Source organism: Myodes glareolus, chromosome 21, assembly GCF_982192425.1.
Source record: "Myodes glareolus chromosome 21, mMyoGla1.1, whole genome shotgun sequence".
Taxonomy (NCBI): Eukaryota; Metazoa; Chordata; class Mammalia; order Rodentia; family Cricetidae; genus Myodes; species Myodes glareolus.
The window spans coordinates 60,532,611-60,547,365 of NC_142046.1; the positions used below are offsets into that span (position 1 = coordinate 60,532,611).

Consider the following 14,755-nt stretch of genomic DNA (forward strand, 5'->3'; position numbering starts at 1 on the left):
TTGTACTGAGTACCAAGTACTATGAGATCCTGGTCCAGGCTGTGCTTCTATAACAGAAGTCCTGAGACTAGGTAATGTGGATAAACCAGAAATAGATTTTCTCACAGTTCTAGAAGGTAAGCGGTGTAAGAGCACATTGCCTCCTCCTGGTGATAGGAGAGAGTTCCTGCCGCAGCCTCAGGGGACAGAAGCCAAGCTCACAGACGCTGCCCCAGTACTTCCTTTAAGGGAACCTAATTGCATGAAGGAGGAAGAGTCCTCATGTTAACCACCCCTCGGAGACCTCTTCGAGGCTCTGCTGACCACACCTAAGTTTCAGAGAAAGCACATTCGAGGCATGAGGACATTAAAATTGACAATACATTTGAGAATGACTTTATAAGTGGTTCTCAGTTTTACCGAAGATGTTGTTTATTTAGGGAGAACAGATTTTACCTGATAACCAGTTTTAAGAGGCCCTCTTCCCGTGTGGATCAGACCTAAGGTTTAAATGTGCCAGACTCTGTACTACCTTACGTGAATGAGTAAGAAAGGCCAGGTGTGGCAAGGAAAGCTTTTCTTCCCCAGATGACTAAATCCCGAGTCTCTTATGTCCATCACAAAGTAAAAGAACAGAAGCAGGTCAGTTAACATTTGATTGACTCCAAGTAGCACTCCCCCAAGTTCTGATGGCCCTCAGTGCCAACAGGCAATGGACTTCCTTAGAAGAGTGTGACATTCCCGGAAAACATCATCAACAACAAAGGACATCATTTAAAATAGATCCTCACAGCCAAACACCCACTGCTCAGTATGGCGTCAAGCCACACATAAATCTACTGTCTTAGGAAACAAGTTTTGTACATTGGGTAGTTCAAGGAACACTACACAAAGAAGCCTCCTCATTGTAAAATTCCCTCTGAGTGAGAGAATTTCAGCAGAGACGGCTAAACAGTGTCTTGAAGGATGAATGACTAGCCCACAAGCAGGCTTGCTGGGAAAGGGGAAAACTTTTATAAGGCCTATGCACCAAGCAACAGTGTGTAATTGGGAACGCACGTGACAGTGAAGAGCTGAGGAAGTTTCCACCATCACACCGGAAACAAAGGAGATACGCCACAAGCAGTGACAGTGGGAAAACGTGCGAGTCAGAGGCTGCATCACTCCCTGAACAAGCCCAAAGTATTCTTATTTGCCGTTCTTCAGTCAGTGGAAAATTCTTCAGAAGTTGCTGCCTGGTTCTGCCGTGTAGATCCCCCAGCTGTGAAGTTCCTCACTCCGTCATCAACTCTGCTTCAGTATCGAGTCATCATTGCCAGCTTCACTCCACATTTTAAGCTTGGTTTCGAAAGAACTCTAAATTCAGTTAATGTTGCTATTTTTTTTTTAAACTTCAAGTTTGCCTTAAGCTTCCCATCATTCCTGTGAGTCTGTGCGGAACTCTCACCAAGAATAAACCAGTGTCGATAAATGGAAAGTTCCCGCATGCTAACCTATTGGCTTCTCCGGGCCCTAAGAATTACACAGCATTAGAGATGGTCATGACTCACACAGGCTTTGAATAGAGGCAGCCACTGATTTTCTTCATTTGGAGGGGAGAGGCATGGGAATCAAACCCAGGAATTAGCGCATGCTAGGCAAGCACATGGCTTCTGAGCTACACTCCCAGCACCTGACTGTCTGTGGGATGCATAATAGGCTCTATGTAAACACCTGAATGTGTAGTAGAAGGGCACCACCCTCACTATCTTTCTAGAGCAAAAATGAGTTACTAACAGGGAAAGGCAACATAGACCACACATGTTTGTAGCCTTACATCAATTTCTGCCTCACAAAAACCTTCCTTTTCCCTTTAGATTTTTCATTCACCTGTACTAAATATTTTCTCTACTTCAAATTCATGTGCCAATCCATCCTTGCCAAACTTATCTTCTGAATTATCATCTTATTTTTATAGTAGTTCATCACTATAACTTATTGTTCTCTAGTATGTCATAGTTAACAAAACGAATTTGTACATTTTGTTTTATTAAGCTCAACTACAATTTCAGTCTCAACTTCAATTGGTCAATGCCATTTCCCAAGCCCAACACTCAACACATTGGCAAGTGTGTTATTTGATATATGACCCAATACTATAGTAGAACACAAAAAAATCAATCCTTAAAATTCTGCATTATTGAAATTATGAATATTATGAACACTATGTCATGTGTCTCTAAAAAACATCATCTTCCATTATCTGCCACATCTATTTGTAGAAGACAAATCATGCTTGTCAGACATTTACCACGCCAAGCTCTACACACCACACACACTCTTTCAAGTATTTCTACCTAGTAGGCTTAAAAAGTGAGATTTTCAAATCTTCATTAAACACTCAAAGTCTATACTACTGTCATATTACAGTTATAGGATGTAAGTCTGTTATCTAATGTGAATATCTTTCTCTTTATTATTATTTTATACTGTCTTCCTTATAGTGGCTTTAGGATAAAGCAGCTTTGTTGGTCATGTCATTAAAACTATAAATCTCGGGGTTGAATTGGAGCAGCAATGCAGACTTAATTTCAAAGACATATTGGTATGACTTGGGTCTCTTACAATAAATGTACCACCATTATCAGTGAATCAGCAAACTAGGTAAAGCAGAAAACTAAGTACTTAGAGAAGTTAAAGTTTAAATTTTACCATTGTTTGCCTAACGAAAGTAGATTTAAAAAAATACTTCTGAACAAAACACCACTGAGAAACTCAAGGAAAAAAATAAGTTAGGATAAAAATAAAAATGGAGTTTTGTTTCAATGCCAACAAATAGAATAGCTTCCTAATATTAAATTATATGTCAGTGATGAAATTCATTCTTTCAAATCATGGCCAAAGCAATCCAATGCCAGATGTAGTTATCAGAAGTCTCCGCACTGCAAAGAAGCGAAGCTGCCAGAGAGACAGAAACCTTGACAGGCTCTGGAAATTCTTCTCGCACAAGTTCAATACCAGATGAAACCTTTGGATGGAAGAAGTTACAAGTCCAAACAACATCACCCACTCCTTGTGGATATAACCAATTTGGGGACCTGGAACGAAACCACTGTAAAAAGTCATTGCCATTTCCTGCACTCCCGCCTTAGAAACGATAAGATAAAAGGTAGATTATTGAGTCTACTTTTATAAAGCAACTACTACTTCTAAATGTTTTACATTGGATTAGATTTTTTATATTGTATATAAATTTTGTATATTGATACAAATTTGAGATTAATTTTGTTAAAGCATACTATACATACATTTCTATTCTTGTTCAAGGTAGTATACCTATATAACTCATTTAATAATGTAACACAAATTTCTAGTCTTTGAAAGTTACTATTACCAACTGTTTAGGATAATAAGGAAATGCAGGTTAGTAATTAGTTACCTATTAATATCAAACTTTTAGTCACATTAGGTGTGTTTTCAAGGTACAACAAAGTTATAGTTTGGATAGATAGGCCATCTTCTTTGCTTTTTCCGTTTACCCTGTGTGTACTCTCTCAAACAACTCTCCCTTCTTTATCTTCCATTCTTTTAGAAATATTTCACTGTATTTAATTAGGTTTTGTTTGTTTTTATTTTTTAATGCCTATGTTTGTACTTTTATTCCCCATGTTGACTTACCTGATTTGTTTTTCAGTTTTCTCACTATTGGAAAATAATTTTTAAATGTGCTATCATCTCTTCCCTTCTCTGTTTCCATAGTGACATTCTTCTTCACACTGTGCTTTCTTCTCCCTCCCCTGACCATCTCTGCAGTTTCTCATTCCCCCACTTCCTTCCTCATCTCATCCCTTTATTGCACCCTCACTTATATTAGTAATTGAATGTAGCTTCATAGCACATTGCACTTTTCTCCATGTTCGCTAATTTATAGTCATTGTTGGTATGTTCATGAGCTTTAACAAATGTTACCAAATTCATATGTATTCCTACCTCTTGTTTTTAAAAATGGTTGTCTTAATGAAAGTTATCTGTAGATTCAGCACATTCCAGTGCTAAAATTGAAGTTCAAAACCAGACAAAACCTGCATACATCAGCAGTAAACAAAGAGAATAGCACAGCGGTGTCATAACACCTTCCCTTGCGTTATACTGCAGAGTCACAGTAACAAAATCTGTACGACACTGACACACACAAACGTGGATGAGTAGAATAGAATTGAGGATACAGAAATAAACCTACACTTGGACAGTACCCTAAATTTTGAAAAAGTGTCAAAAACATACATCAAAGGAAAGACAGATGGTGTTTTAAAAACTGGGCATCTGTCTGTAGATAAACTGAAACTAGATCCATACCTCTCACCCTGTCCAAAGAGTCTATTTCAAATGGATCAAAGACTTCAAGTTCTGAAATGCTGATACTGCTAGAAGAAAGCATGAGTAAATTTGGTAAACAAAGATGGCACCAATAAGTGTGCCAAAGTGAGTAGGAAAAGCCCACAAAACCTCACCATTACACAAAGAGTTACAGTCAATTAGGGAGTAGGAAATCCAAACCAAATGATCAACCCTGAAAACATATTCACAAAAGTAACATTATGCAGGTTATATTTAGAAATGAACATATTATATATAGAAATATGTATGTGTATCTATATCTGTATATGTGTGTGTGCATGCATGCAATAACAACTAGTAAAAAAAAAGCAGACCATGAATTTTGAAACAGAGTGAGAAGGATGGTTTGGAAGGAGGAAAGGGAAGGGAGAAATGTTGTAATTATATTATAAAACCTCAAAAATAAAATATATTCAGAATTAAAAAATGACAGTGGTATGGATGTGGGTAGGGATTTTCTGACAAACAGCCAAACTGCACAGGTGTGTCTGTTAGTGCCATCCTTGTTCACGTTTGCATAGCCACATAGGTGAGACTTTTAGATGTAGCCATTTATAGAACACAAACTACATACCAAGTCCATCCAATAGCTCTACAAACTTTATTACATTGATTTCTCCCCAAATCAAATTCAGACAGGAGTTAACAACCCTGCTGTAGAGAGCTCATATACTTTGCTGATACTAGAAAAGCAAGAACTTAACCAGTCTACTTCCCTCCATTTTTTCCTTCACTTTCTCATCCTGCTCTTGTTCCATTCCTGCTCCATGAACAACTGTTTTTTTTTTCCAATGATGATGTCTTAGTGAGGTTTCTATTGCTGCAAAGAGACACTGTGACCATAGCAACCCATATAGAGAAAATGTTTAATTGGGGTAGTTCCCTTACAGTTTCAGAGGTTCAATCCATTATCATCAGGATGGGGAGCATGGGCATGGCAGTGTGCAGGCAGATGTGGTGCTGGAGCTGAGAGTGCTGCATCTTACAGGCAACAGAACGTCCACTGAGATACTGGGCAGTAGACTGAGCATAGGAAAGCTCAAAGACCACCCCCACAGTGACACACTTCCTCCAACAAGGCAATACCCACTCCAGCAAAGTCTCACCAGCTGATAGTGCCACTCCTTATGAGATTATGGGGACCGATTACATTCAAACTACCACATGTGATCCCCATGGTTACTGTTAATGCTAAAACTCTTCAATCTGAGAAAGTCTGAATTTATTCTCAGGTGCTCTACTAATACAGAACACTGCTTCTATTTTGAATACACACACTGCTTCATGGATTTTTTTTTTGACCTGGAAGTAATGAGCTGTTACAAATACAATCACAGATTCCTGGAATCTGAAGGCACCTTCAAGCTGCAGTTATTGATTCTCCAAGCATTGAAGAACTCTTCTTCTTCTCCTCTCAGGGTAGGTTTACAACCAGTCACTCCTGAGCTAAAAGTGAGGCTCTGACCTCAAGATCTCAACATGTGAGTTCAGCTTAAATATCCATGATCCAAGTTCTTCACCAGAGTCAAGAGACAGCACAATCTAAGCAAACAAACAAGCAAATAAATATGAAAGTATTCTGACTTAACTTCCCTGTCAGCATTGCAAATGGTGGACCAGTTGTCACAAAAATGATATTAACATGCATCCGCTCTTCCTCAGAGAGATAGTTTCTTAAAGTTATTTCAATAAACTCTAATGGATTAATTTATAAATATATATAAAAAGACAAAAGAAGTCCAGGATGAAGATTCATAGAGAGAGAATGTTTTACCAAAGCTTAGGCAGCAATTACTTCCCCAGAGATTAATCATTTTATAAGAAATACAAAATGAAGAAGAGTTCAACCGAAAGAAGAACTAGCGAAGGTGAGGAAAGGCGGTACACGACCACAGGAAGTAGCAAGCATTTGGCATGACTTGAGGGCAGAAGTGTGGGGGTGAGGGAATGACTAGAGAATCATGGGAAGCTACTATATACTGGACAGAGGAGACAGACTCTGCCTAATAGGCAGTGAGACAACTCTGATGGCCTCTGTCAGAGAACAGAATCTTCTGTCTTGCTTACAACAACACAGAACACAATTTGGGGATTACAATTATGAGTGCAGAGGTCCCTGTGTAAAGTCCACAGAGTAACCTAATGACTCTGTTGACCCTGGGTGTATAATTTGAGGATAAAAAGATTGTCTCATCTATCTTTATCTTCATTTCAGAATTCACTTTTGAAATGTCTTCAGTTGATTTCTAGGAAACCAAGTTCCTAGATGGTCCCTGTACCAACCATCTAGAGCCAAAAACCTTTTATTCAATCTTGATTTCTGTGGAAAATTAAGTGTTCTGTGTTTCATTGGTTTATAAAGTACTGTATATTAACTAGCTTGACATAGAAATCAAACCATGTCCCAGGATGTTATCATTGAGAATTCTGATGGCAAATAAATATGGTTTGAGTGATGGTATGCTAGTTGTGTATCATATAAACATATCACATTTATCATATCAGTGATGTTTATCTTGCCACACAGCCAGGCATCTGTTCTTGCTAACTGTATGCGGATATTATATATTTTCAATAAATTACAGAAATTTTCTCTTTGTGATTTTATTCCTAAAAAAACAACACATTTTTCTCATCATTTTTTAAAAAGCCATATTTCAAATACAGTGATATTCGGCGAAATAAATGAACTACACATAAAATTTCAGGTGTACCCTCAGTAATTTGAATAATTTGATTTTTCTAAATTGTCTGTTCTCCAGTGCTATTTGTCTAAAAATACCCTTGCCTAAACATTAGCAATACTGGCCCTGCTTCAATCTTTTCCCCACCCAAAGAAATGTTCTTGGGCACCAGATGGTAGGTTTATTATCATACATATAAATGTCCCCTTACACAAAATCATTTCAGATAGAAAAAAGTCTTCTAAATAGGGAGCATTAAGAGACATTATTCTGTATATGATAAAGGGAAATTAACATATATCTATACCTTTGGCAAAATTTAAGGTATCACTATAAACTATTATATGTGTATATGTATACATATATGCATATATGCATGCACAAATATGAAAGTAAGGTTTTATTAACAAAATGATAGCAACATATCAAAAGCCTACATAAACCAGGTTAAAGAGCTTCTATATTGAAATATAAAAATATGATCAGCATAAACGAGACAGAAATGTAATTATTTCCTCTGAATAAAACAAAAACCTAGGAAACAGTATGTATATAGAGAAATGATGAACATATTGAGAAGAAATCTCTTTATTATTAGAAAACAACTGTTAACAAAGGAATGAGAAAGTCAGAAAAGTACATGAGTTTGCAAAAAGCAGGTGAAAATGATGCAGATACAATAATTTATCTTTACAGTTTCAAGGTATCTTTCTACAAACTGCTAATTAGAAGTTTGTAAAAGTGGAAATAATGCTATTATGACTGCGTAATATTTCATGCCTTCATTTATGACATTGCAAAAATAAATTAGCCCATTATAGTATATATATATTATATTACATATAATATATATATATTATATATATATATTTCCTGTGCCTGGAAAATATCATACATAATCAAGGTAAAGAAGGGTTTATATATAATATTTTATGTTGCAAAACTGTTTAACCAAAAATATATAAATAGTTTGGAGAATTATTTCATACCTAAAGACAGTAAAGAGTCAAACAAATAAATTAAATGTAGCTCTTTAGATTTGATCCTGAACTCAGAATGGAACAGTGAAACAGGATGCTAAAGATATTCAATTGTACTGAAATCAAAGACTTTGAAAAACGAATGAACATACATAATTCAACATTATCTTAAAATTCCATACTTAGTGATTTTTTTTACATCGAAGTTTCATAGTTTCACATTTCAGAAATAAGATTAGAAACATTGTGAGATCAATCCCTATGGTTTACAAACAGAACCAAACAAGCAATATGAAACAATTGGTCTTGACATTTTGAATATTAAGTTCAACAAAAATTCCCCTTTACTGGGCGTTCCTCTGAAGAGAAATGCCTTCCCACTCTCAACTCACATGTGATTTGGTTTTTCCTAACACATATAGTTGTCTTGTTCTACATTTATATATTTATCCATTTCTTTGATAATTGATAAAATAAAACCCCTTAAAAGTAGAATTCATGTTTTCTTAAAGTCTTTCTTTCTCCAGATGCCCTCAAAATGTTCAAGCTTAGGCTGACAAGGTTTCATGGGTAAAGGCACTTGACGAGAAGCCCACAGACCTGAGAAGTGAACCAGTACTATAGGTTTTCCTCTAAGATTCAGAGGCAAACCAAGCTACACATTGATGTTCACATACACACACACACGCGCGCACACACACACACACACACACACACACACACACAAATGTATTATAATTTTTAAATGAGGGTCAGAATACTGAATACAGAATACTTTCACATACATGCTTCATAAATCATATATCTAGCAATTTCTTCCCATCCACTTTTTTTTACTGCTTACTAAACATGTTCCAGATTTTAGCCATATTTGATTACAATCACTGTGCTATCCTTTCAGGAATTCCTAAGTTTCTAAATTCCTGTGGTGTTGTGGGATATCCCTTTATATTGTATAGAAATGTGTCACTGTGTTTGGTTTAATAAAATGCTAAATGGTTAATAGCTAGGCTGATATGTGGCCTTATATGTGGCCTTAGAAGTGTGACTTCTGGATAGAGAGAGCTCTAGGAAGAAGAAAGGGGGAATTGCCAGCCATATGCAGAGGGAACAAGACATGAAGGGGGAGGGGTAAAGGCTACAAGTCACATGGCAACACATAGATGAATATAGATGGCTTAATTTAAGTTATAAGAGGTAGCATGACAAGCCTCAGCTATAGACTGAGCTTTTACAATTAATAATGTCTCCATATCATCTTTTCGTGAACCAACCTTCCAAAGAAATATCCATCTACATGTGGCACCCAATGTGAGGCATTGGATTATAAAAGGGACTGCTAAATTAACCCAGGCTATGTACTGTAGAGATGCCTTGGCTTCAGAATGGAAGTTGGAAAATGTGCTACATCAGGGAAGAAGTTATACTTTTGTTTCCCCAGAAAACAAAAGGCTGTGGATTCATTCAAGGTTGATAGAGATCAGATTTGATATGGAAAGACCCCTCCTCCAAAAATCCAGGCTATGGACAAACCTAAAAAACCTACAAGACAAGTAATATAAATTTTACCAGCTAAAACATAAAACAAAAAATCATCTTTGCATGGTTTGTGTAGAATGTACAGTCCCTACTTGTATTGCTGTAGATATTTATGTTACCTTTATGGGTTTTCAGAGCAAGATAAGATATCAATTAAAACATGTGACCCAGGTGATCTGGCCTCTCTCTCAGAGTGCTTCAGCTGCAGTTTTCTCAGCTTGAAGGATGCTGGGTAAGATTGTCCAGCATCACAGACTACTTCAGACAGACTTCAGAGAAGCCCTACATTTTCTCATCACTTGGAGACTAGACAGCAGCTAGCTCTCCCAGGACTTGACATTATCCTGATTTTCTCAGGGTCACCTAAAGATTTCATTGCCCCTAAACAATATGAAACAGTCTAGCGAACATGATGCCCACATTCTTTAGAGGCGGGGTAGATGGTTTTTGGTCATTCAGTGGGGTATGGATGTTTGTCATCATGTAGGGGGATTGGTTACAAATTGTTACTGGTCATGGTCAGAAAGAAAGCAAAAAAGGAGATTAGATTCAGGGATCTCTTTCTGAAGGGAAAAACGGAGAATATAGTATATAATTGATAGGCTAAAAGGGTGAATTGTTGAGTCTACTTTTGAATACCCACTAGTCTCAAATATCTTACACTGGTATGAATTCTTGTATATTGACACAAATAAGTTTATTTTTGTTATACTGTATGTATGTTTTTATTCTTGTTTAAGATGTGGTACATATACTGCTCATTTAAAACTGTGATGTAAAGTTTTATCCCTTAAAAGCTGTTAAGATAATAAAAAAAATACAGGTTAATTGTAGTTGAGTTTTTTTTTCTGTTTTGGCTCTTTGAGGGGCCTGCCACCCATACCCCAAACAAATTGCATGGAGGTTTATTTTTTTTTTTTTGGTTTATTTTTTTCTTATAAATGCCTAGCATTAGCTTGGCTTATTTCTAGCCAGTTTTTCTTAACATAAATTATTCCATTTACCTTTTGCCTCTGGGTTTTTATATTTTTCTATTCTCTATTCCTTTCCTTACTTCTTACTCTGTGGTTTTCTCTATAGCTAGGTGGCTAGGCCCCTTAGTCCTCCTCTTCTCCTTTGTTTTGTACTTCAATCCTTCTTCCCTCAGCATAGATTTCCTTTCCTTCCTGAATGCTTCCCGAGATTACAAATTTGAGATACATGTGTCTTCATAGTAGCCACTGAGAATCTTCCCTTCCGTTAGAAGACATGGGCAGGACAATTGCAAAGCTCCTAGACTTCTCTTAGTTTATCAATAACTGTAACTTCCCTGACTGTCTGGTTTGTTCAGGATTGAGGGAACAACTCTTTCTTGTAGTCTATGCATTTCTTTACTACTGCTGCATATAAAACAGGATAGCAATTAACAAACATAAACTTATTGTCATACTTAAATAAAATGCCACATGCGAATTCTGAGTTAGGGGAATAGTCTTATCCGCTTGTGTCTATGTTCATTCACTTTTAATTGTCCTGCTTTGATTAGAGACAGGGCCTGGGTTTGGAGTTACTCACTAAGTAGTTGAGACTGACCTTAGACTCACTTCAGCTTCTTCAGTGATGGAGAGACAGGCTTATACTACATACCCCATATAATTACGTCTATATTTGTGTGGATGCTGCTTCCCTGCTCTGTCTGCTGAGAAAGCTTAGAACGAATGTTAGCTCAGTAGTAATAAGCAGAATTAGTCCCAAAATCTTAGCTTCTGTAAAATACTTTCTACTAAATCTTAGTCTAACAGTCTATCCACACATACAATATATAGTTATGAAACTGGTTTTCCAAGAGAATGTCTTACAGACTTACTTCAGTACTCTTATTCTCTATTTGCACAAAACAGGGAAAGAGAGTGAAAAGGATAGCTAACCCTTTGGGGTTTCGTTTGCTAAAGCAGTTCCAAGATACACAAGTTAAACTTGGCATACTTTGGATCTAGACCAAAAGAATGTTTTTATTGGCTGTGGAAAATGGAATTTTAGACTATGTTGGGGCATACTATAATTATGTTTGGAAATGCATAATGCAATGGTTGAGCATTCAATGCGATTAACGGAGTTTATGTCTGCTTCAAAGTGATAGATGGTGTTTCTCCTCAGCACTTAAGACTGGTGCAGACAGAAGGCCAGGGGCTTAGCTTTTTAACACCGTTTGCCGGAAACAGAAACGTAAAGATTTCCAGAAGACAATGAGGAAGTATAACAGATCTTTCTTCTAAATATAAATATTAAGATCTCAACCGACTGATTAGATGGCCTAAAGTCAAATTTTTTTTTAGTGAAATAAAAACAAGAATCAAACAAATCACTGATTTTATGCTTTGAGCGACCTCCTCAAGATAAACATTCCATCTTTCCATTTGATATACAATAAAATGACTTTATTTTTCTTCTAAACAGAGTTTCTTTTTTTTACTTTTTAGTTCTTAAAAATGCTGGTGATTCCCTCAAGCAGAGTTGAGACTAATATTGTTTTAGAAAAGTGATCTAGAAGTTTAAAGGAAAATAGTTTAGGTCAATAAAAAGCAAATGAGCTTTAGTGTGAAAGTCATACAAAAGAAGAAAATATGTAGAATATAATTCAAGGATTTAGGCAATATTGTGCTAATACATTGTATCGCCTTCAGTACTGTTACTTGAACTCCTTTCTGCTTAGACAATACAAATTTAAATGTTTCCTGCCTGATACTGGGTTTCCCTCCATTATTAATGCTTAAAAAGTATTTGAGCTGTTTTAATGGTCAGTGTGTATTTTCTTTAACCCTCAGTCATAACTTGACACTTTCCCCATGTTCAACAGCCATTAGCATCAAAAGAGAATTTCACTGGAACTTCATTAGGCAATTAGTTATGGTAGAAATTGGACAGCATGCTGAGCCATGAATATTCAGTATTAAGTGGGCTCTAAAATGCTAATATGCAGGATTAAAGTACAAGGTCTTTTTTCATTCATTTTCATTTAAATTGTGCTGAGGGCAGTGTGACTACATCTTCTTAGCTTTTACTCTCATATTAATCTTTAAAATATAATAGTCAGAAGAAGTTAAACAAATGATGAGCAATGGTCTATTTTGTACTGTTATTGCAAATATTTGTAGTGTTTTTTTTTTCATCCCATGCTAGGGATGAAACCCGGGGCTTTAAACATATTAGACAGAGTTGGCCTCACGCCTAGCACTTTATTGTCTTTTAAATGCTTACCAGAAAAAAAAGCGCACACAATTAGAAAATGTGCTGCCATTTTCCAGGCAAGGTGTCCTGGGCTGTGTAAGAAAGTCAGCTAAGATCAAGTCTGAGAGCAAGTGAGCGAGCCTTCAGACAGCTTGTTCCCTGGCAGTCAATGTACTTCCTTCACTGTGAGCGGGTTCTTCAGGAGTAATTCTATAGGGAATAGCAAGAAGGCCTGCCTTCGGGTTCCTGTCTTCAGTTCCTTCCCTGACTTCCCTCATTAATGGACTATGGTGGGAAGGTATAAGCCGAACAAATCCTATCCTGTTCTAAGTTGCTTTGGGTCAGTGTTTTGCAACGAATTCATTATCATATTTAAAAATTAATGATGGATACTGTGGCAGTTTGAAGGAAAATGACCCCCAAAGGGAGTGGTCCTAACGGGAGTATGACCTTGTTGGAGTAGGTGTGGTCTTGTTGGAAGGAGTGTGTCACTATGGCAGTAGGCTTTGAGATCTCCTTCATGCTCATTACTCCCAGCGGCTCTGACTATGTCCTGTTGTGTGCAAGTCAAGACGTAGGACATGTGACTACTTCCCCAGCACCATGTCTGCCTGCACACCATGTCATCTCATGGTGATAATGGACTAAGCCTCTGAAAATGTAAGGCACCCCAATTAAATATTTTTCTCAATAGGAGCTACTGTGATCACTATGTCTCTTCACAGCAATAGCAACCCTAAGACAGACACTGTCAAGCAAAAATTAATTGTTCAGATGGAATATTTGCTTTGTACATGGAAATGAAAGGAGGAAAAGTATTAGCATGATACCTAAGTTTATTCTTTGGTTAAATAACTGGTCTATACAACACAGGTTAAGTGCCTTCCAATGGTTCAACAGCATTCTCCAGTGTGGAACACAAACATGCTTTCTAGAATGATTGACCTTGGCTTCGAGTCCCAGATTCTCTTCCAATAATATGTTATACCCAGGAAGTTATTCAGGAAAGTTAAACTTCGGTTCCTTCGTTTATAGTGACAGGGAAATAACCATGACTACTTGATAGAAAGTCTCTGTTTTTCAAATGAGATTAAATTAAATAGATGATAGATAGGTAGATATATAGTAGACTGTTAGTGGAGGATGCTCATTCATTTCCCATCTGCCCTGACCCGACATATTCATACAGAAACTATATTAATTGCAACACTGCTTGGCCAGTGACTTAAGCATAAAGCTAGCTCTTATATCATAAATTAACCCATCTCTATTAATCTGTGGATCACCACAAGGTCGTGGCTTACTGACAAGGTTACAGGGTCCATCTGTCTCCTCTAGTGACTACATGGCTTCTCCCTGACCCTGCCTACTCTCTCTCTCTCTCTCTCTCTCTCTCTCTCTCTCTCTCTCTACATATATATATATATATATATATATATATATATATATATATATATATATATCTTTTCCAGCCTGGCTATATTCTGTTAAGCTATTGACCCAAAGCAGCTTCTTTATCCATTAACCAATAAAAGCAACACATATACAGAAGGACTTCCCACACCAATAGATAAATGATAGATGATAGATACACAGAGAGAAACATATATAGCCACAAAGATACATACATCATTTAAATAAATGCTTAATCCATACATTTACACACATGAATTTTCACTTTAGTCTATACATAAAATCCAGAATTGTACTTGAACTGTAATCGAGCTCAGCAGCAGGACCATTCAGAAAATGTTTGCTGTGAGAACCTTTAACTTACAGACAGATGCACACACACACACACACACACACCTTGTTCATATTTTATTACAAAGATATTTCCCCATGTAATTTTTACTGTCCTTCCCTATCCACTGAATTCTGATATCATAATATCTCAAGTCTTCCATGAGTAGGGTTCCCAAGTTGTAGAAGCGGAGGGTAAGGTCGTATGTTTTAAAGACTGGTAGAATGAGTGGGGAGGTTTTTTTT

General features: G+C 36.8%; 1 protein-coding gene across 11 annotated transcripts in view; it reads right to left on the reverse strand.

Moving 5' to 3' along the window:
* Pde1a (phosphodiesterase 1A) overlaps positions 1 to 14,755 on the reverse strand; it is a 256,187-nt gene that overhangs the window by 187,038 nt on the left and 54,394 nt on the right. The window lies entirely within an intron of this gene.